Genomic DNA, 24,787 nt, shown 5'->3' with positions numbered 1-24,787 from the left:
TCTTTAAGAAGAAGACGGACGTGGATGGAAATGTTACCATCTATAAAGCTCGACTTGTCGCTAAGGGTTATCGACAGGTTCAAGGGATTGACTACGACGAGACATTCTCTCCCGTAGCGAAGCTAAAGTCCGTCCGAATCATGTTAGCAATTGCCGCATACTATGATTATGAGATATGGCAGATGGACGTCAAAACGGCATTCCTTAACTAGCATCTTAAGGAAGAACTGTATATGATGCAGCCGGAAGGTTTTGTCGATCCTAAGAACGCTAACAAAGTATGCAAGCTCCAGCGATCCATTTATGGGCTGGTGCAAGCATCTCGGAGTTGGAATATTCGCTTTGATGAGATGATCAAAGCGTTTGGGTTTATGCAGACTTATGGAGAAGCCTGCGTTTACAAGAAGGTGAGTGGGAGCTCTGTAGCATTTCTCCTATTATATGTAGATGACATACTCTTGATGGGGAATAATACAAAATTTCTGGACAACATTAAGGCCTACTTGAACAAATGTTTTTCAATGAAGGACCTTGGAGAAGCTGCTTATATATTAGGCATCAAGATCTATAGAGATAGATCGAGACACCTCATAGGTTTTTCACAAAGCACATACCTTGATAAGATTTTGAAAAGGTTCAAAATGGATCAGTCCAAGAAAGGGTTCTTGCCTATATTACAAGGTGTGAGATTGAGCACGGCTCAGTCACCGACCACGGCAAAAGATAAAGAAGAGATGAGTGTCATCCCCTATGCTTCAGCCATAGGATCTATTATGTATGCCATGCTGTGTACCAGACCTGATGTAAACCTTGCCGTAAGTTTGGTAGCAAGATACCAAAGTAATCCCGGCAAGGAACACTGGACAGCGGTCAAGAATATCCTGAAGTACCTGAAAAGGACAAAGGACATGTTTCTCGTTTATGGAGGAGACGAAGAGCTTGTCGTAAAGGGTTACGTCGACGCTAGCTTCGACTCAGATCTGGATGACTCTAAGTCACAAACCGGATACGTGTATATGTTGAATGGTGGAGCAGTAAGCTGGTGCAGCTGCAAGCAGAGCGTCGTGGCGGGATCTACGTGTGAAGCGGAGTACATGGCAGCCTCGGAGGCAGCGCATGAAGCAATTTGGGTGAAGGAGTTCATCACCGACCTAGAAGTCATACCCAATGCGTCGGGGCCAATCAAACTCTTCTGTGACAACACTGGAGCTATTGCCCTTGCCAAGGAGCCTAGGTTTCACAAGAAGACCAGGCACATCCAGCGTCGTTTCAACTCCATCCGTGAAAATGTTCAAGATGGAGACATAGAAATTTGCAAAGTACATACGGATCTGAATGTCGCAGATCCGTTGACTAAACCTCTCTCGCGAGCAAAACATGATCAACACCAGAACTCTATGGGTGTTCGATTCATCACAATGTAACTAGATTGGTGACTCTAGTGCAAGTGGGAGACTGTTGGAAATATGCCATAGAGGCAATAATAAAAGTATTATTATATTTCTTTGTTCATGATAATTGTCTTTTATTCATGCTATAACTGTATTATCCGGAAATCATAATACACGTGTGAATACATAGACCTCAATATGTCCCTAGTGAGCCTCTAGTTGACTAGCTCGTTGTGATCAACAGATAGTCATGGTTTCCTGGCTATGGACATTGGATGTCGTTGATAACGGGATCACATCATTAGGAGAATGATGTGATGGACAAGACCCAATCCTAAGCATAGCACAAAGGTCGTTTAGTTCGTTTGCTAGAGCTTTGCCAATGTCAAGTATCTCTTCCTTAGACCATGAGATCGTGTAACTCCCGGATACCGTAAGAGTGCTTTGGGTGTACCAAACGTCACAACGTAACTGGGTGACTATAAAGGTGCACTACAGGTATCTCTGAAAGTGTCTGTTGCGTTGACACGGATCGAGACTGGGATTTGTCACTCCGTATGACGGAGAGGTATCTCTGGGCCCACTCGGTAATGCATCATCATAATGAGCTCAAGGTGACCAAGGTGTTGGACACGGGATCATGCATTACGGTACGAGTAAAGTGACTTGCCAGTAACGAGACTGAACAAGGTATTGGGATACCGATGATCGAGTCTCGGGCAAGTAACGTACCGATTGACAAAGGGAATTGTATACAGGGTTTGATCGAATCCTCGACATCGTGGTTCATCCGATGACAACATCGAGGAGCATGTGTGAGCCAACATGGGTATCCAGATCCCGCTGTTGGTTATTGACCTGAGAGCGTCTCGGTCATGTCTGCATGTCTCCCGAACCCGTAGGGTCTACACACTTAAGGTTCGGTGACGCTAGGGTTATTAGGAAGACTTGTATGTGACTACCGAATGTTGTTCGGAGTCCCGGATGAGATCCCGGACGTCACGAGGAGTTCCGAAAGGGTCCGGAGGTAAAGATTGATATATGGGAAGTTGTCAAACAGACACCGGAAAGTTTCGGGGTCATACAGGTATTGTATCGGGGCCACCGGAAGGGTTCCAGAGGTCCACCGGGTGGGGCCACCCCTCCCGGGGGACCACATGGGCTGCGTGGGGCAGGGAGCCAGCCCCTGGTGGGCTGGGCGCGCCTCCCCACCTAGGCCCATGCAGCTAGGGCAAGGGGAGGGGAAACCCTAAAGGGGGCGCCCCCTGGCTTGGGGGGCAAGCCACCCCTCTTCCCCTCTCCCTTTGGCCGCCGCCCCCCCCCCTAGGGTTTTCCCTAGAGGGCCGGCCCCCCTTGCCCCCTTCCCCTATATATAGAGGGGTGAGGGGAGGGCTGCAACACACAAGCCAAGGCGCAGCCCCTCCCCTCCCCAACACCTCTCCTCCTCCATACGTGCTTGGCGAAGCCCTGTCGGAGTACTGCTACACCAACTACACCACGCCGTCGTGCTGCCGTTGGAGCGATCTTCCTCAACCTCTCCTCCCCCCCTTGCTGGATCAAGAAGGAGGAGACGTCTCCCGTCCCGTACGTGTGTTGAACGCGGAGGTGCTGTCCGTTTAGTACTTGGTCATCGGTGATCCGAATTACGTCGAGTACGACTCCATCATCACCATCCCCTTGCAAGCTTCCGCACGCGATCTACAAGTGGTATGTAGATGCAAACTCACTCCCTTGACTTGTTGCTTAGATGAACTCATAGATGGATCTTGGTGAAACCGTAAGAAAAATTTTAATTTTCTGCAACGTTCCCCAACAGAACCATGGAGAAGTTGGAATACAGTAGGTACAACACCAATATGAATTTAGAATGAGTTCACAACAGTACCTAAGTGGTGATTTTATTTTCTTATACTAACGGAGCTTACGAGTTTTCTGTTGAGTTTTGTGTTGTGAAGTTTTCAAGTTTTGGGTAAAGCTTCAATGGACTACGTAATAATGACTGGCAAGAGCCTAATCTTGGGGATGCCCAAGGCACCCCAAGGTAATATTCTAGGACAACCAAGAGCCTAAGCTTGGGGATGCCCCGAATGGCATCCCCTCTTTCGTCTTTGTTCATCGGTAACTTTACTTGGAGCTATATTTTTATTCACCACATGATATGTGTTTTGCTTGGAGCGTCATTTTATTTTGGTTACATTTGCTTGCTCTTATTCATAGACATGTTTTCTATCTTTTATTTCAATAAGAAGTCAAGTATAGCCTTTACCGTGCTTATTTTACAAGTCTATACATTGCTGTTTTGAAATCATAAAGTTTGCTGTTATGTTTTGAATATTGGTGAACAGTCAGAAAATGATAAAATCTTGAAATTTTGACACAATGAGTAACAACAAATTTTCTACAGTGTGGTAATTTTTCTGAATTTTTGGAGCTAGGGAAGTATGATTCCTCTTGCATTATTTACAGACTGTCCTCTTTAGACAGATTGCTGTTATGTTTGCATTATTTGCATATGTTTGCTTGTTTAATGATTCTATTTGAGGATAGGAGTGTTAAATATGCAGAGGCATTTATTAGGCAATATCAAATAATAATTTTAGTGATTTGCTGTAGAGAATGATAAGGTTATTGCGTTGATTTATACTAACTTATCTCACAAGTTCTTGTTGAGTTTTGTGTGGATGAAGTTTTTAAGATTTTGGGAAACCGTGATATAAAAGGAATTAAGGAGACACAAAAGCTCAAGCTTGGGGATGCCCAAGGCATCTCTAATTAATATTTCAAGAAGTCTCAAGCATCTAAGCTTGGGGATGTCCCGGTTGGCATCCCACCTTTCTTCTTCAACAACTATCGGTCAGTTTTGGTTGAGCCTAAGTTTTTGCTTCTTCACATGATATGTGCTATCCTTGCAGTGCTATTTTATTTGTTTTTCTTGGTGTTTGAATAATATTCCAAGATCTGAAATTCTTAAATGTTAGAGAGTCTTCACATAGTTGCACAATTATTCAACTACTCATTGATCTTCACTTATATCTTTTGGAGTAGTATGTCATTTGCTCTAGTGCTTCACTTATATCTTTTTAGAGCACGGAGGTGGTTTTATTTTGAATAAATTGTTGAACTCTCATGTTCTTCACTTATACTCCCTCCATCCCAAAATAAGTGTCTTGAGCTTAGTACAAATTTGTACTAGAGCTAGTATAAAGTTGAGACACTTATTTTGGGACGGAGGGAGTATTATTTTGAGAGTCTTAAACAGAATGGTAATTTTCTTTGGGTATAAATTTAGTTCTAATATGATAGGCATCCAAGAGGGATATAATAAAAACTTTCATATAAATTGCATTGAATACTATGAGAAGTTTGATTCCTTATGATTGTTTTGAGATATGAAGATGATGATATTGGAGTCATGCTAGTGGATTAATTGTGAATTTGAGAAATACCTGTGTTGAGGTTTGTGATTCCCGTAGCATGCACGTATGGTAAACCGTTATGTAATGAAGTTGGAGCATGAGGTATTTATTGATTGTCATCCTTTATGTGGAGGTCGGGATCGCGCGATGGTTAACTCCTACCAACCCTTCCCCTAGGAGCATGCGTGTAGTGCTTGGTTTTGATGACTAATATATTTTTGCAATAAGTATGTGAGTTCTTTATGACTAATGTTGAGTCCATGGATTATACACACTCTTACCCTTCCACCATTGCTAGCTTCTCTTGTGTCGCGCAACTTTCGTCGGTACCATTCACCCACCATATACCTTCCTCAAAACAACCACCATACCTACCTATTATGGAATTTCCATAGCCATTCCGAGATATATTGCCATGCAACTTTCCACCATTTCGTTTATTATGACATGCTTCATCATTGTCATATTGCTTTGCATGATCATGTAGTTGACATCGTATTTGTGTCAAAGCCACCTTTCATAATTCTTTCATACATGTCACTCTTGATTCATTGCATATCCCGATAGACCGCGAGAGGCATTCATATAGTCATATTTTGTTCTAAGTATCGAGTTGTAATTCTTGAGTTGTAAGTAAATAAAAGTGTGATGATATTAATTATTAGAGCATTGTCTCAGTGAGGAAAGGATGATGGAGACTATGATTCCCCCACAAGTCGGGATGAGACTCCGGACGAAAAAAAAGAGAAAAAGAGACCAAAAAAAAGGAGAAGGCACAAAAAACAAAAAAAACAATTTTTATAGAGAAAATGAGAGAAGGGGCAATGCTACTATCCTTTTACCACACTTGTGCTTCAAAGTAGCACCATGATCTTCATGATAGAGAGTCTCCTATGTTGTCACTTTCATATACTAGTGGGATTTTTTCATTATAGAACTTGGCTTGTATATTCCAACGATGGGATTCCTCAAATGCCCAAGGTCTTCATGAACAAACAAGTTGGATGCACACCCATTTAGTTTCTTTTTGAGCTTTCATAAACCTATATCTCTAGTGCATCTGTTGCGTGGCAATCCCTACTCACTCACATTGATATGTATTGATGGGCATCTCCATAGCCCGTTGATATGCCTAGTTGATGTGAGACTATCTCCCTCTTTTTGTCTTCTCCACAACCACCATACTCTATTCCACCTATAGTGCTATGTCCATGGCTCACGCTTATGTATTATTTTAAGTTTAAACGGTTTGAGATACTAAAGTATGAAACTATTGCTTGGTTGAAACCAAGGTTGTGCATGATTTGAATATTTTGTGTGATGAAGACGGAGCATAGCCAGACTATATGATTTTGCAGGGATAACTTTCTTTGGCCATATTATTTTGAGAAGACATAATTGCTTTATTAGTATGCTTGAAGTATTATTGTTTTTATGTCAATATTAAACTTTTGTTTTGAATCTTATGGATCTGAATATTCTTGCCACAATAGAGAAGATTACATTGATAAATATGTTAGGTAGCATTCCACATCAAAAATTCTGTTTTTTATCATTTACCTACTCGAGGACGAGCATGAATTAAGCTTGGGGATGCTTGATACGTCTCCAACGTATCTATAATTTTTGATTGTTCCATGCTATTATATTATTTGTTTTGGATGTTTTATATGCATCTATATGCTATTTTATATGATTTTTGGGACTAACCTATTAACCTAGAGCCCAGTGCCAATTTATGTTTTTCCTTGTTTTTGAGTTTTACAGAAAAGGAATATCAAACGGAGTCCAATTGACCTAAAAATTTACGAACATTATTTTTGGACCAGAAGAAGCCCACGGAGCATCGGAGATGGACCAGAAGAGTCCCGAGGCCACCACGAGGGTGGAGGGCACGCCCCTACCTCGTGGCTGCCCCGTGGAGTCCCCTGACTTGTTCCCGACGCTAATACCTCTTATATATTACAAAACCTCCAGAACAGAACCAAGATCGGGAGTTCCGCTGCCGCAAGCCTCTGTAGCCATGAAAAACCAATCGGGACCCTGTTACGGCACCCTGCCGGAGGGGGGATCCATCACCGGTGGCCATCTTCATCATCCCGACGCTCTCCATGACAAGGAGGGAGTAGTTCACCCTCGGGGCTGAGGGTATGTACCAGTAGCTACGTGTTTGATCTCTCTCTCTCTCTCTCTCTCTCTCTCTCTCTCTCTCTCGTGTTCTTGATTTTGCACTTTCTTGATGTACCACGAGCTTTGCTATTATAGTTGATCTTATGATGTTTCTCCCCCTCTACCTTCTTGTAATGGATTGAGTTTTCCATTTGAAGTTATCTTATCAGATTGAGTCTTTAAGGATTTGAGAACACTTGATGTATGTCTTGCATGTGCTTATCTGTGGTGATAATGGGATATTCACGTGATCTACTTGATGTATGTTTTGGTGATCAACTTGCGGGTTCTATGACCTTGTAAATTATGCATAGGGGTTGGCACACATTTTCGTCTTGAGTCTCCGGTAGAAACTTTGGGGCACTCTTTGAAGTTCTTTGTGTTGGTTTGAATAGATGAATCTGAGATTGTGTGATGCATATCGTATAATCAAACCCGTGGAGACTTGTGGTGACATTGGAGTATCTAGGTGACATTAGGGTTTTGGTTGATGTGTGTCTTAAGGTGTTATTTTAGTACGAACTCTAGGGCTATTTGTGACACTTATAGGAATAGTCTAATAGATCGATTAGAATGAATAACTTTGAGGTGGTTTCATACCCTAGAATAATCTCTTCGTTTGTTCTCCGCTATTAGTGACTTTGGAGTGACTCTTTGTTGCACATTGAGGGATTTTTATATGATCCAATTATGTTATCATTGTTGAGAGAACTCGCACTAGTGAAAGTATGAACCCTAGGCCTTGTTTCTAAGCATTGCAATACCGTTTTTGCTCACTTTTGTTACTAGTTACCTTGTTGTTTTTATATTTTCAGACTACAAAAACCTATATCTACCATCCATATTGCACTTGTATCACCATCTCTTCGCCGAACTAGTGCACCTATACAATTTACCATTGTATTGGGTGTGTTGGGGACACAAGAGACTCTTTGTTATTTGGTTGCAGGGTTGTTTGAGAGAGACCATCTTCATCCTGCACCTCCCACGGATTGATAGACCTTAGGTCATCCACTTGAGGGAAATTTGCTGCTGTCCTACAAAATTTTGCGCTTGGAGGCCCAACACGAGTCTACAAGAAGAAGGTTGCGTAGTAGACATCAGCGGCTCGGTCTTCACTTGGATGGCAATCTTGGGACACTTGTGGTAGGGTTGTCGGCTCGGTCCATGCGCCCCAACACGGATGGACGAATGGTACATCGGGGAAGCGGCCCCAGATGTGATGTGGCGTTCCTGGTCTGTGTGTGGTTGTCCTGTGGAGTGTGATCTGCAGGCATCCAGTTTGTTCGGTGTTGCATATCAAGAGCGAGCGGTGGCATGTCGTGGCGGTGGCCTCGGATATGGTGCTGTGTTTGTGGTTTGCGTGCGGCTGCTCTGAGCAGCGTGGGCTGCGGGCATTCGGGACATGCGATGTTGGAGCTCAAGTGCGGGCGGTGGCATGTCAGGACGGCGGCCCCCAAGGTGGTGTTGGTAGCCATGCAGGGCAGGGTGATTGGAAGTCGGGGCAATGGCCTTGAGATTTTGGCGGCCTTGAGAGTGTTTGACCTCGTCATGTGAGCAACGAGGTTGCTCACGATGTTGGTGTTGGCGTCAAGGCCTATGTGGCAAAGATGGCGATGTAGCTTTCAGAGACGTAGCAATGATTGCGGTAGTCGTATCTTCTCTGATGTTTTTATTGGATTGCCTTGGCTGGTTTGCTACTGGTGTGAAGTTGAAACTGCAGTGGCGGGGCCCAGTGGCATACGATGACATGCAACACAACAGGTGGTTCATTCAGTGATCTTCTGCGGCGCTAGACGTGTTTGGTTCTCCTTCAAAGTTTTTTGTTAGAGTCAGAGCTGCGTTGCCTTGTCGCAGGTGGTTGAGTCCTAGGGCAGATCTTCATGTGTAACGATCCGGATTTGGTAGAATCCAAGTCTTTGTGCTTACTATGCTATCCCTTAATGATAATTAGTACATACAGTAACAACTGTGAATATCAGTAAAACATACATCATCTTACTACAATGATAGATCTAGAATTATTTAAATACATAGGTTAGGCATAGCTCAAGATGGTCATTAATACAACGGAAGCATATGTAGCTACTATGCTAGGGCTCCATCAACTCCATTGGGCTCATTGAGCGTAGACTGTAACTGTCGTGGAATTGTCACGGCAGATGTCCTAGTGTGAGGAATTAGTCATGGAGCCATCGCAACTAGGTTAGCTTAAAGGGGTTAAACGGGACAAAGGACACGGGAGTTTATACTGGTTCGGCCCCTTGCGGTGAAGGTAAAGGCTTAATCCAGTTTGATGTGGCATTGCTTATATCTCGATTACCAGGGAGCGAATACGCTTGACCTAGCTTTCGATCTCTTGTTTCTTGCCCCGAACCGCCACCAGGTCATCCCTTTATATACACAGGTTGACACCCAGTGGCTCACGGAGTCCCAGTCGGCTCATAGACAACGTGTCTGCCTAGGTGACTAACTATACTTGCCTTACAATATAAGTCACACATATGGAGGTTTACCCTTATGGGCCTTAAGTAGCCCTTGGGCCTTGGGCCCTTGCTTTGTGAACCGCCATCTTCAATATCCTCATGGGCTTAATATTATGAACCTCCATAGGTATAACCCGGCTCCTCCTGGGCGGGTCATACCCAATAGTCATATCCCCAACATTAGGCCACAAATTGATTTGAACTTGTTCATGTCAATCTTCAACACTTAGAAAAAATCCTTCATTCTTCATTTGTACGAGATCTCATAACCTGCCATGACGTCATCTCCTGCGATTGCGGTAACCCTCCATGACGTCACCTGTCATTAATTTTACACAATATCCAATATATCTTAACAGATCCTTATCTTTAATAATGATCCCGAAAATCAAGGCGTCCGAGCGGCTGGATAATCTTTGGCCTCCTCGTTTTTCGCGCCCACCTGTTACCTTTCTCCTTATAAATAGGGTCAAACACCCTCCTTTCATTTCCCCCCTTGCCTTCTCGTCTTCTTCTTTCTCTTGCGACTCCTCTGCCGCCTCGAGCTTCGCCACCGCCGTCCTTCGACCACTGCACCAACTCAGGCCGCTGCATCAACCTGACTGGTCCAGAAAACGCCGATGCTCCCCCACAGTCCATCTGCAACTGTAAGCGTTCTTCTCCTCTACGTCAGATCTACATTAGGGTTAGCCCTTTTCTTTGGTGTTCTTCATTGTTCTTGCTTTCTTCTTCAACTCCGGTAGCTTCTGATCTGAATATAGTATAGAACTCGTGTTGTAGCAGTTTAGCCTTTGTGTTTAATATCAGCATGCCTTTCCTTCATAGAAGATCTCATCAGAGCACACGAACTCCTCCATCGCCGCTTTAGGTTTAGAATTTACTGCATTTTCTGAACTGCCACAGATCCAAAATCATATCTTCAGTCTACGAAATCTGTTTGTCCAACACTTAGCAAAATTTTCCTTCTTGATAGATCTCAATCTGGTCATGGCGGCTTACATCACCGGTTTACCACTAGCCATATATCATTAGGCCCCTTTTAAGCTGCCACTCTGAATATGCACTATAGTGTTTTACCTCCGGCTTAATGAATCAATTTAAACCGACAAAATTGTTCTTTCTTTTAGGCTTCTTTCTTCACAATGACACTGAAGACAGCCACTTCATGTAACTGGGTTCCCTCCATTGTCACTGAGGACACGCTCAAAGACTTTGTCAAAACCTGCTATTTACCCGCAAAAAATGTCATGCATTATCGCGCCCCAGATCCAGAAGAAGAAATACCTCAGCCGAAGAATGATGAGGTCATTGTTTTTACTGACCACATGAATCGGGGCTTCTCACCGCCCGGTTCTAAATTTTTCCGAGATGTTCTGCACTTCTTTGAGCTTCATCCTCAAGACATCAGACCCAATTCCGTGTCAAACATCTGCAACTTTCAAGTTTTTTGCAAAGTATACATTCAAGAGGAGCCCGGTGTTGAATTGTTTAGGGAATATTTTTATCTGAACTGCCAAAACGAGTTTTTGAACGGACCCAGCTTGGAACTTGGCGGAATCTCAATTCAACGAAGAAGACATGCTATCTTACCCTATGCTCGCTTGTCGAGTCATCCCAAAGATTGGAACCAGACAAGGTTTTATTGCAAAGATACATCTTCGGCTGATGAGAACCCACTGTCAGGCTATCATGCCCAGCGTCTTGACTCAAAACATCACCTTCCTAATAAGCTTACTACCGTTGAACGTAAAAAACTCGCCCCCACCATTGCAAAGGTCAAGGTTCTACTGGGAAATGGTTTCACTGGTATTGACTTGGTTCAATGCTGGGTTGCATGGCGGATCATACCCTTGAGTCGCCGATCCAGCTTAATGTGTACTTACATGGGTGGTAAAAAGGATCCACTGTGCCATAGCTCCGTGCGTTTAACTGATGATGCCATCAATGAAATGACAAAGTCCCTTCTGATGAAGATCTGGAAGACTGCAGCAAAGTGGGTCTAAACCCTTTCTACACACTTAAGCCGCCACCAGATGTTAGTCTTTAAATTACTTACTTTTACCTTCATCAATCAAATACTCTATTAACTCAACTTTGATGACTTCCACAGGCTGACTCTGATTTTTGGAAGAAGAAATACGACCATGAAGCTACCAAAAAGGCCAGGGCTGCCAAGAAAGCTGCCAAGAGAAATAAGAAGAAATCCAGTACTTCTGAGCTGTTTGAGCTGAACGACAGCTCTGAGTCGGAGGTAGCTCTTGATTCCCTTGGCTCCTTTTTCAACCATCTTATTGACATTGATTATCATCCAGATGACACGGGGGCCAGTCAAGCAATCGGGGAAGAGGTAACTATCATTTCCTCCGACTCCGAGCCTTTGCCAAGACGGAAAACTCGAAGGGTAACCGGGAAAGTAAGCTTTTCACACCCCTTAGCTCATCTGGATCCTCACTTTCTTTTGAAGCAATAGCAGCACGAGAGCCAGCGACACACTCGGACCAGCGGAGGTGAAGAATTATCTTCCGGCTTGCCGAACACTCCAAGGAAACGTCGAAACGAGGTCATCCCAAATTTAAACTCTTGTTATCCTTTGGCGGGTCTCATTCGCCAGCCACTTGATTCTTACGATTCAAATTATCAGGAGACTTCTCGCTCCTCTTCCGGTGACTCATCACAGTCCCAGCTGCCGGCTTTCAAAACTGCTCCTGGGTAATAACAATTACTTATTATTTGCTTCTTATGCTCCTTTATATTTACACTGACCTCTCATGACCTACATAGTGGAAAGGCCAAGCCTAGCAAGAAGGCAAGGGTGACTAAGCCGGCTGAAGACCCCAAAATCAATGAACCGGAGCAACAGATTCCTGTGTCTGACACCTCCGCACCACAACAAGAAGAACCTATTCTTGACGTTCCACCACAAATTCCTGACCCTTCCATTGACTAGACGAACAAAAACCCTTTGAATATTGAGTCATCAAGCCCAATTAAACCGGCTGAGACACATGATGATGATATGGTGATTACCAGCACCAGCTTTCGAGAGCCGGGAAGACCTACTGTCTTGGCCAAACACTCCGCCAAAGAAGAACACATTGAGAGGCGAAAAGTGAGATTTGATGTTGCCAACTACTCTCAACTGAGCATTGGTGAAGTATACTCTAGTTATCTCAATCCAGTGCACACTAACCGCGATCTTGAAGTTGACATGGTGAAACAGATGCATCAAAAATTTGAGGTATGAACTCCTTCTTTATTGAGTTATGCATATCCTGTCAGCCCCCAAGTCTACTATTTATGATGGAATTGAATATGCTGTAGACTTAGAATAACCATGAGCATAAATATACCCTTTGATAGAGCCCTTCAAAATCCAGCTTTCAACATCCGGGTTAAAGCAGATATATAATGATTAACAATGAACCCATAGCCCCCAAGGGCCGGTTTAATCAGCATGAATGAGCCGGTCCTTTGTATCCTTGTGTATAAATCAGAACTTACTTAGCCCCCATGAGCCGGCTGTGATCGTTTGCGGCACAAACGGGTCATCATAAAGTAGTAAAAAGACAAGCAATATGCATTAGCCCCCAAGTGCCAAGTACTCTTGCTTGCAAAGTGCTTGGGACTTATTCACCTAAGCCGGTGTATGAATAACTTTCTCGGTAGGCATTAGCCCCCAAGTGCCAAGTGTTGTTGCTTGCAAAAGGCTTGGGACTTCATTTATGTAATCCAAATCTGGACATGATTTTGAACCGGTGTATGTACAGGCCACCACTGCTCAACTTCAATCAGAATTGACTGACGCGAAGACTCGGCTAGAGCAGCAAGAATTTGAGACCCGGAAGGCCGACTCAAAATTCCAATTTAGCGTGGCTGAAACAGAAAAACTGAAGACCAGTTTTAAGGTTGAAAGAAACGTCTGGGCTGAAGAAAAAACTGCTTTCATACAGCGGGCTGAAAAGGCGGAGACGGCTCTTTAGGACGTGACCTCTGAGCTAACCAACTTAAAACACCATGTATCCTAGATGGTTTCTGCTATCTTTGGTGAGTCGCCTTGCTAGTATCAAATTTGAATCTCTTCCTTGACTGTATAAGCCGCCTCTAACCAATCCATGATTATTATTTAGCTCCCAGGATCAGCAATCTTAGCCAAGAGATGCTTCTGGGTCTCAAAGCTGTTTATACACTTGTTGAGCAGCTCTATACTGGAACTCAGCGTGCACTGGCCACAATTTCTCCGACTGATCAAGCGCCTACTCTCTTGGTGGATCTCTTGAAAAATCTTGCTGTTCATCCGGAGAGGATTAGTGAGATGAAGCGATCATCTGCAAGAGTCGGTGTTGTGACAGCTTTAAGCCGGGCCAAGGCATGGCTAGCCGAGCTAGACCCGGCCGACATAGCTACCGGGTATCCAAGCTTAAAAGAAGATGGCACTCCCTTTTATAAGAAAGACTTCGCCGCTTGCATAAAGGAGATATGTCCCCTGGCCAGCCCGATTTCCAATGAAACAAATCTTTCAAGATACCAACCAGCTTATGACATTGAAAATCAGAAGCTGCCTGATGTCTACTACACAACCTTCTTCTTGTAGACGTTGTTGGGCCTCCAAGTGCAGTGGTTTGTAGGACAGTAGCAAATTTCCTCAAGTGGATGACCTAAGGTTTATCAATCCGTGGGAGGCGTAGGATGAAGATGGTCTCTCTCAAACAACCCTGCAACCAAATAACAAAGAGTCTCTTGTGTCCCCAACACACCCAATACAATGGTAAATTGTATAGGTGCACTAGTTCGGCGAAGAGATGGTGATACAAGTGCAATATGGATGGTAGATATAGGTATTTGTAATCTGAAAATATAAAAACAGCAAGTAACTATAAAAGTGAGCGTAAACGGTATTGCAATGGTAGGAAACAAGGCCTAGGGTTCATACTTTCACTAGTGCAAGTTCTCTCAACAATAATAACATAAGTGGATCATATAACTATCCCTCAACATGCAAGGAGTCACTCCAAAGTCACTAATAGCGGAGAACAAACGAAGAGATTATGGTAGGGTACAAAACCACCTCAAAGTTATCCTTCCTGCTCAATCTATTCAAGAGTCCGTAGTAAAATAACACGAAGCTATTCTTTCCGTTCAATCTATCATAGAGTTCGTACTAGAATAACACATTAAGACACAAATCAACCAAAACCCTAATGTGACCTAGATACTCCATTGTCACCTCAAGTATCCGTGGGCATGGTTATACGATATGCATCACACAATCTCGGATTCATCTATTCAACCAACACAAAGTACTTCAAAGAGTGCCCCAAAGTTTCTACCGGAGAGTCAAGACGAAAACGTGTGCCAACCCCTATGCATAAGTTCATTGAACCCGCAAGTTGATCATCAAAACATACATCAAGTAGATCACGTGAATATCCCATTGTCACCACAGATAAGCACGGCAAGACATACATCAAGTGTTCTCAAATCCTTAAAGACTCAATCCGATAAGATAACTTCAAAGGGAAAACTCAATCCATTACAAGAGAGTAGAGGGGGGGAAGCATCATAAGAACCAACTATAATAACAAAGCTCACGATACATCAAGATCGTACCACCTTAAGAACACGAGAGAGAGAGAGATCAAACACATAGCTACTGGTACATACCCTCAGCCCCGAGGGTGAACTACTCCCTCTTCGTCATGGAGAGCGCTGGGATGATGAAGATGGCCACTGGTGAGGGATCCCGCCCCCCTCCGGCAGGGTGCCGGGACGGGATCCCGAGAGGTTTTCAATGGCCACAGAGGCTTGCGGTGGCGGCACTCCCGATCTATTCTTTTTTGAAGGTTTTAGGGTATATGGACTTATATAAGCGAAAGAAGTCGGTCAGGGGAGCCTCGAGGGGCCCACGAGGATGGAGGGCGCGCCCAGGGGGGTGGGCGCGCCTCCCTGCCTCGTGGCCACCTCGTAGCTTCCCTTACGTGCACTCCAAGTCCCCTGGATTGCTTCCGTTCCAAAAATAACTTTCCCGAAGGTTTCATTCCGTTTAGACTCCATTTGATATTCCTTCTCTTCGAAACACTGAAATAGGCAAGAAAACAACAATTTGGGCTGGGCCTCCGGTTAAAAGGTTAGTCCCAAAAATAATATAAAAGTACTTAGTAAAGCCCATAAACATCCAAAATAGATAATATAATAGCATGAATGCTTCATAAATTATAGATACGCTGGAGACGTATCAGCATCCCCAAGCTTAATTCCTGCTCGTCCTCGAGTAGGTAAATGATAAAAGAAAGAATCTATGAAGTGTGAATGATAGCAGGTGCACAAGTTTGATCAATAATAATTTCAATCACCTTTTCTAGCATGATTATATGTCATAATAGTAGTTCATCTCATAAAACTTCTCAGGATCAAGTAACAAGCTATTCACATGTTAAAGCATAGACAATAAACTTTCTTGAAAACTAGCAAACTTCATTCTCAGTCATTAAACAATTACAATTCATCTTATTTTCAGGAAGGGTCTATGTCAGAGCTTTGATTTAGCAAACTCCACATACTCAACTATCATACAGTCTTCCATGATTGCTACCACTCAAAGCATATTCTTAGAACAAATAGCATCCATCAAACACAGTGAAAGATAGGGGCTTAGTGTTTCGCCTCCCAACTCACTTACCATATAGATAATTGTCAACAATAATAATTCATGATGAAATATATTTGCATGGCCATATATGCTTAGATCTTTCCCCAACACACGATGCTTGCCAACTAAAGAGTAGGTAGGAATGAGAAGTAATACTACTGACTCTTGCATAAAAGTAAAAGATAGGCCCTTCACAAAGGGAAGCAGGGATTTGCAGAGGTGCCAGAGCTCGATTTTGAAATAGAGATGAAAATAATTTTGAGAGGTATGCTTTCATTGTCAACATAACAACCAAGAGTTCCCAATATATTCCATACTACATACATTATAGGCGGTTCCCAAATAGAATGGTAAAGTTTTTACTCCCCCTCCACCAACAATCATCAATCCATGGCTTGCCCGAAACAACAGTTGCCTCCAACTAACATCAATCCCGGGGGAGTTTTGTTTGCAATTATTTTTGATTTGATTTTGATCTTTTGATCATGGGACTGGGCATCCCAGTTACCAGCCATTTTTCTCGTGAATGATGAGCGGAGTCCACTCATAGTGAGAATAACCCACCTAGCATGAAAGATACTGAGAGCCCCTAGTCGCTACATGAGCGATTCGGGCATACAAAACAGATTATTATTTGAAGGTTTAGAGTTTGGCGCATGCAAATTTACTTGGAACGGCAGGTAAATACCACATATAGGTAGGTATGGTGGACACTCATGGAAGAAACTTGGTTCAAGGGATTTGGATGCACAAGCAGTATTCCCGCTTAGTACAGATATTTTGGCTAGCAAAGGATTCTAAAAAGCAAGCACCACATGTTGGAGGATCTATAAAAATATAACTTCTATACAAATACACCCAAGAATAACTCATTACGTTGTCTTCCTTGTCCAACTTCAACTAATTTGCTCAGGTTTGAAAATAATTAATGGGGCTCACAATCATAGAAGATGTCTAAGATAGTATATTTATATGTGAAATTTCTCTTCCTTCAATATTCTTTCATGAATTGTTCAAGTGACCAATACAATGCTTGCTAACCTTCAATAAATTTACTACCTCTAATTCTTAGATGTGAAGTCATTACTCCCCATGGGATAAGCAAATGAAACATATATAATTTCAGATTTATGATATTCAACTTATTCAACCATTTACTCATAGGATATAAGTGAAGCACACGAGTAAATGACAAACTACTCCAAAAAGATATAAGTGAAGATCAATGAGTAGCTAAATAATTATGTGGCTATGTGAAGATTCTCTCTCATTTAATAATTTCAGATCTTGGTATTTCAATCAAATATCAAGCAAAGCAAAATAAAATGACATTGCAAGGATAGCAGAACTCATGTGAAGAAGCAAAAACTTAGGTTCAACCGATACTAACCGATAGTTGTTGAAGAAGAAAGGTGGGATGCCTAACGGGGCATCCCCAAGCTTAGATGCTTGAGACTTCTTGGAATATTATCTTGGGGTGCCTTGGGCATCCCCAAGCTTGAGCTTTTGTGTCTCCTTAATTCCTCTCATATCATGGTTTCTCTATTTCTCAAAAACTTCATCCACATAAAACTCAACAAGAACTCGTGAGATAAGTTAGTATAAACCAATGCAAAACCTTATCATTTTCTACTGTAACAAATCACTAAAATTATTATTCAACATTTCATACTAAATGCCTCTACATATTTAATACTCCTATCCTCAAATAGAATCATTAAACAAGCAAAAATATGCAAACAATGCAAACATAACAGCAATCTGCCAAAACAGTACAGTCTATAAAGAATGCAAGAGTATCAATACTTCCCTAACTCCAACAATTATTAGAGACAGTTCCCACTGTAGTAAATTTATCAGAGCTTATTATGCAAAAGATTTCGACATTTTATCATTCTCTGACTTTTCTAGGGAATTTTTGCAACAGCGGTAAACTTTCTGATTTGAAACAGCAACATGTATACTTGCAAACTAAGCGTGGTAAAGGCTATCCTTGACATTTTTATTGACAATATAGATGCAAAACATTATTATAAATAACAGCAAGAAAATACTAACAAAAGAAAATGACGCTCCAAGCAAAACACATATCATGTGGTAAATAAAAATATAGCTCCAAGTAAAGTTACCGATGAACGAAGACGAAAGAGGGGATGCCATCTGGGGCATCCCCAAGCTTAGGCTCTTGGTTGTCCTTGAATATTACCTTGGGGTTCCTTTGGAATCCCCAATATTAGGCTCTTTCCACTCCTTATTCCATGGTCCATCGAATCTTTACCCAAAACTTGAAAACTTCACAACACAAAACTCAACAGAAAACTCGTAAGCTTCGTTAGTATAAGAAAATAAAACCACCACTTAGGTACTGTAGTGAAGTAATTATAAATTCATATTGGTGTAATATCTACTGTATTCCAACTTCTCTATGGTTCATACCCTCTGATACTACTCATAGATTGATCAAAATAAGCAAACAACACATAGAAAACAGAATCTGTCAAAAACAGAACAGTCTGTAGTAATCTGTATCAAACGTATACTTATGGAACTCCACAAATCCTCCCAAATTAGTAAGTCCTAAGAAATTTGTGTACCAATCCAGATAAAAAAGAATCAGATCAAAATCACGTTTCTGTGAATTATTAAAACTAATTTACTGGATGCAAAAGTTTCTGATTTTCAGCAGGATCAACACAACTATCACCGTAAGCTATCCTAAAGGTCTTACTTGGCACTTTATTGAAAAAAAGCTAGAAAACATGATTACTACAGTAGCATAATCATGTGGACATACAAAAACAGTAAGGGTAAATATTGGGTTGTCTCCCAACAAGCGCTTTTCTTTAATGCCTTTCTAGCTAGGCATGGTGATGACAATGATGCTCACATAAAAGGTAAGAATTGAAACATAACGGGAGCATCATGAAGCATATGACTAGCACATTTAAGCCTAACCCACTTCCTATGCATAGGGATTTTGTGAGCAAACAATTTATGGGAACAATAATCAACTAGCATAGGAAGGTAAAACAAGCATAGCTTCAAAATTTTCAACACATAGAGAGGAAACTTGATATTATTGCAATTCCTACAAGCATATGTTCCTCCCTCATAATATTTTTCAGTAGCATCATGAATGAATTCAACAATATAACCAGCACCTAAGGAATTCTTTTCATGATCTACTTGCATAGAAAATTTACTACTCTCCACATAAGCAAAATTCTTCTCGTTCGGAATAGTGGGAGTATCATAAGAGACTTGAATACTAAAAATTCTTTCGACATTAAAAGAGTAATGTTCAGAAAAAGGGTAATCATAATCGTGACAAGTTTTATAAATATAATCATCACTACTTTTTATAGCATAAGTTTCATCACAATAATCATTATAAGTAGCAACTTTGTTCTCATCATAATCAATTGAAACCTCTTCCAAAATAGTGGAATCAATCATCACTAAATAAAGTCATGACCTCTCCAAATCCACTTTCATATTCACCACAATAAGATTCAACATCCTCCAAAATAGTGGGATCACTACTTCCTAAATTTGACACTCTTCCAAACCCACTTTCATCAATATAATCATCATAAGTAAGAGGCATGCTATCATCATGACAATTTTGCATATCAAAACTTGGGAGGCTAAAAATATCATCTTCATTAAACGTAGCATCCCCAAGATTGGGACAAACATTAATTTCAGCAAATATATTCTCAAATATGTCATCCTCATCAAACATAGCTTCCCCAAGCTTGGGCCCTTTCATATCATAAGCATAATCACTCTCATCATTAATAAATAGTATGGATAGCACCAATAGTATAGCAATTATCATCATCACAATGAGTAGTAGGAGAAACATCATTTGGGAGAGATACCTTTCTACCTTTGTTGCTCCTTCTTTTCTTTTTCTTCTTCACATTATGTGTGGGTTCAACCTTCTTCTTTGTGCTCATTATTGATGGGATTGGTTGAATAGAAAGCCCCTCCTCGTTACCTGATTCGTCATAAGAAATAATAGGAGGATAATGGGAAGTCTCTTCCTTTCATTAGTATTCTCTTCATCTTCTATTTTCTTTCTTTTCTTTATGTAATTGGCAATATAAGGATTTTCAATGCAATTCACTGCACAATACATATAAATTTCCTCTAGATCTATATCAAGAAATTTCTTAAGGGCAAATTCTGGAAGATTGTTAGTTAAACGTTTCAATTCTTCATAACCCAAAAGCAAACTAAGTTCATTATAATGTGCAAGGGAAATCAAATCATCACAATTTTTGGACACGATTTGATCATGAAATAATTTGCATTGGAGATGCAAATGACCACTTTCATAGCAAAATTCACAAGTACGACAAAGGCATGTTAAATTTTCAGCACTCACATTTAGCCTTCCTTGCAACAATTTAGTTTCTAAATGCTTATGCCTCTTGCAATATCTATCTTCTCTATTTGGTGTGTACTTGCAAACCCAATATACTCCACAAAAATCGACATGCTTATAGGAGACATTTTCATCATAACTAGTGCAATCACAATTAGTGCTATGTATATTCAAAGAATTCATAGTAAAAACATTGCAATCATGCTCATCATTCAAAGATTTAGTGCCAAGCATTTTAATGCATTCTTCTTCTAGTAGTTAAGCACAATTTTCCTTTCCATCATTCTCACGAAAGATATCAAAAAGATGAAGCGTATGAGACAAACTCAATTCTATTTTTTGTAGTTTTATTTTATAAACTAAACTAGTGATAAAACAAGAAACTAAATGATTCGATTGCAAGATCTAAAGATATACCTTCAAGCAATCACCTCCCCGGCAACGGCGCCAGAAAAGAGCTTGATGTCTACTACACAACCTTCTTCTTGTAGATGTTGTTGGGCCGCCCAAGTGCAGAGGTTTGTAGGACAATAGCAAATTTCCCTCAAGTGGATGACCTAAGGTCTATCAATCCGTGGGAGGCGTAGGATGAAGATGGTCTCTCTCAAACAACCCTGCGACCAAATAACAAAGAGTCTCTTGTGTCCCCAACACACCAAATACAACGGTAAATTGTATAGGTGCACTAGTTCAGCGAAGAGATGGTGATACAAGTGCAATATGGATGGTAGATATAGGTATTTGTAATATGAAAAATATAAAAATAGCAAGGTAACTAATGATAAAAGTGAGCGTAAACGGTATTGCAATGCTAGGAAACAAGGCCTAGGGTTCATACTTTCACTAGTGCAAGTTCTCTCAACAATAATAACATAACTGGATCATATAACTATCCCTCAACATGCAACAAAGAGTCACTCCAAAGTCACTAATGCGGAGAACAAACGAAGAGATTATGGTAGGGTACGAAACCACCTCAAAGTTATCCTTTCTTCTCAATCTATTCAAGAGTCCGTAGTAAAATAACACGAAGCTATTCTTTCTGTTCAATCTATCATAGAGTTTGTACTAGAATAACACCTTAAGACACAAATCAACCAAAACCCTAATGTCACCTAGATACTCCATTGTCACCTCAAGTATCCGTGGGCATGGTTATACGATATACATCACACAATCTCGGATTCATCTATTCAACCAACACAAAGTACTTCAAAGAGTGCCCCAAAGTTTCTACCGTAGAGTCAAGACGAAAACGTGTGCCAACCCCGATGCATAAGTTCATTGAACCCGCAAGTTGATCATCAAAACATACATCAAGTAGATCACGTGAATATCCCATTGTCACCACAGATAAGCACGGCAAGACATACATCAAGTGTTCTCAAATCCTTAAAGACTCAATCCGATAAGATAACTTCAAAGGGAGAACTCAATCCATTACAAGAGAGTAGAGGGGGAGAAGTATCATAAGATCCAACTATAATAACAAAGCTCGCGATACATCAAGATCGTACCACCTTAAGAACACGAGAGAGAGAGAGAGAGAGATCAAACACATAGCTACTGGTACATACCCTCAGCCCCAAGGGTGAACTACTGCCTCTTCGTCATGGAGAGCGCCGAGATGATGAAGATGGCCACCGGTGAGGGATCCCCCCTCCGGCAGGGTGCCGGGACGGGCTCCCGAGAGGTTTTCGGTGGCTACAGAGGCTTGCGGTGGTGGAACTCCCGATCTATTCTTTTTTGAAGGTTTTAGGGTATATGGACTTATATAAGCGAAAGAAGTCGGTCAGGGGAGCCTCGAGGGGCCCACGAGGATGGAGGGCGCGCCCAGGGGGGTGGGCGCGCCTCCCTGCCTCGTGGCCACCTCGAAGCTTCCCTTACGTGCACTCCAAGTCCCCTGGATTGCTTCCGTTCCAAAAATAACTTTCCCGAAGGTTTCATTCCGTTTGGACTCGGTTTGATATTCCTTCTCTTCGAAACACTGAAATAGGCAAGAAAACAACAATTTGGGCTGGGCCTCCGGTTAAAAGGTTAGTCCCAAAAATAATATAAAAGTACTTAGTAAAGCCCATAAACATCCAAAACAGATAATATAATAGCATGAATGCTTCATAAATTATAGATACGTTGGAGACGTATCATTGCCTACGCCGGCTTATAAAGTGATGGATCTAATTCCCCCAATCCGTAAGCACACTATTGCTCTTGAAGTTAACCCGTCTGAGCTTATAGATGATGAAGCTGAATTCCAAGCCTTGTGTGGCATTGATTGGTCATCGCCAAACTTCCAGGCAGCAGAGGAGGACGAAGAAGCAGAGAAGGATGATCCAGAAGCTTCAAGCCGCCAGGGCCAAGATGGTTGATCCACTGGGCGGTTCATATATTTGATCTTCTAAAAACACTTAATCATTTTGGCTCACTAAGTCATGTAATAGGCTAGTAAAACTTTGCTCTGTCGTGCCATCGTGCATGTTTGCATTTTGCCCAACACTTGTTTGATCCGCCACTTGGAAACTATCATTATATCCTTATGATGACATTGATTTAGGAATATGAAATTTAGTCTTATCCTGCACACAAGTAGATCACAAGAGCCCTGGAGGTTTACTACATTGCGGGTCATAATATCCCATATATAACCACTGATGTTTTTAAAACAATTTATAGACAGGGCTAGTTTAATCATAACCATAACAAAAATATCATACCTGTGATATTGAATCGTACTGCCGGCTTATGATATCTGTGTAGTAAGGGTGATAACCCAAAACTTAGAAGCCAATACTTCCAAGTATTTAATATCATCATATACTGGCGACTTATCATCCAAAGCCTGGCCGGGTTAACAAAAACCACAGATATGCTTCAAATATGAGCTGTGAGAATTGAGGCTACATGGCCTGAATCACTTGAAACCATATGTCAAGATGAACCCAAAAAATGTTCAAAAAACCAAGCAAAACGAAAAAACGAGGCTTTCAGAAGGTTTTGGTGAATACACATGGTGTTCCAAACTAGCTCACCAGGGTAGTAACGCTATGTTCTCTTTGGTGAATACACCTATGTTTGAATAGGAAGCCCCCAAGTGCTTGTGGCCTTGGGCCAATCAAGAGGGATATTCACAGCTATGCTTCGAATACGAGCAGGAAGCCCCCAAGTGACCATAAGTTTTGGCATTGCGCCGATCAAGAGGGATATTCACAGCTATGCTTCCAATATGAGCAGGAAGCCCCCAAGTGACCATAAGTTTTGGCATTGCACCGATCAAGAGGGATATTCACAACTATGCTTCGAATACGAGCAGTGTCGTGGAATTGTCACGGCAGATGTCCTAGTGTGAGGACTTAGTCGTGAGGCCAACGCATCTATGTGGTAGCTTGAGAGGGGTTGATCGGGATGAGAGACGCGAGGCGGATCAACACACAAGACAAGGATTTAGACAGCTTCGGGCCCCGGGAAACATCATCCGGTAATAGCCCTACATGCTGTTCATGGCTAGGTCTCATTATGTTCATGAGGGAGACGCCGCACAACCGGCTCTCCTCTAGTTGTGTCTAGCCTTAACGATTATTTTATTGCTTGTCCTTCTTGGGGTTCCCTGCCCCTCCTTATATAAGTTGAACGGGCAGGTTAATGACTAGTCCTAGTAGGATTAGGATTACTCTATTACAAGTGGAGTCCTAGTCTTGCTTCCTTTGTAAGGGAATATTCCTTACGCTTTTCCTCTTAAGCCGGCCCACCATAATATTAGCCGGCCTTCTGGGCCTTGGTCCTAGTCCTCTAACTGACCCGCCGTCGGGGCTATTAGTCAGTCGCCAGGCTCGTGAGTCGCCAGACCAGTGAACTGCCAGACTCGTGAGTCGCCAATCCTCCAGCGGGTTACCAATGAAACGCCAAGTCCCAGCCGTGTCATATATCCGGCCGGGTCATACCGCGGGGTATATCCCCGACATTAGACCCTAGTTTAATTTGGATTTATCCATGTTAAACTAACCCTAATTATCCTTAAGTCCTTGTCATTTCCTCCTTCTGGAAAGTCCGGGTCAATAGACCAACTTTAAAATCAATTTGCTTGTAGAAGAAATATTGTGAATAAAGAATGCATTTGAGTCGGCTTTCAATGCTCTGACTTGACAAAAATATTGGTCTTGAAATATTCAACTGATATTCAGCCGGCTTAAAGATGTAGATCTTGCCGATTTTATGATTGCCAAAATATCCGGTTTGTAAATAGTTGATAGCACCGGGTCATAATTGTTGCTAACATAAAACTTGAAAAT

Source organism: Triticum aestivum, chromosome 3B, assembly GCF_018294505.1.
Source record: "Triticum aestivum cultivar Chinese Spring chromosome 3B, IWGSC CS RefSeq v2.1, whole genome shotgun sequence".
NCBI lineage: Eukaryota > Viridiplantae > Streptophyta > Magnoliopsida > Poales > Poaceae > Triticum > Triticum aestivum.
This window is presented reverse-complemented; position numbering follows the sequence as displayed.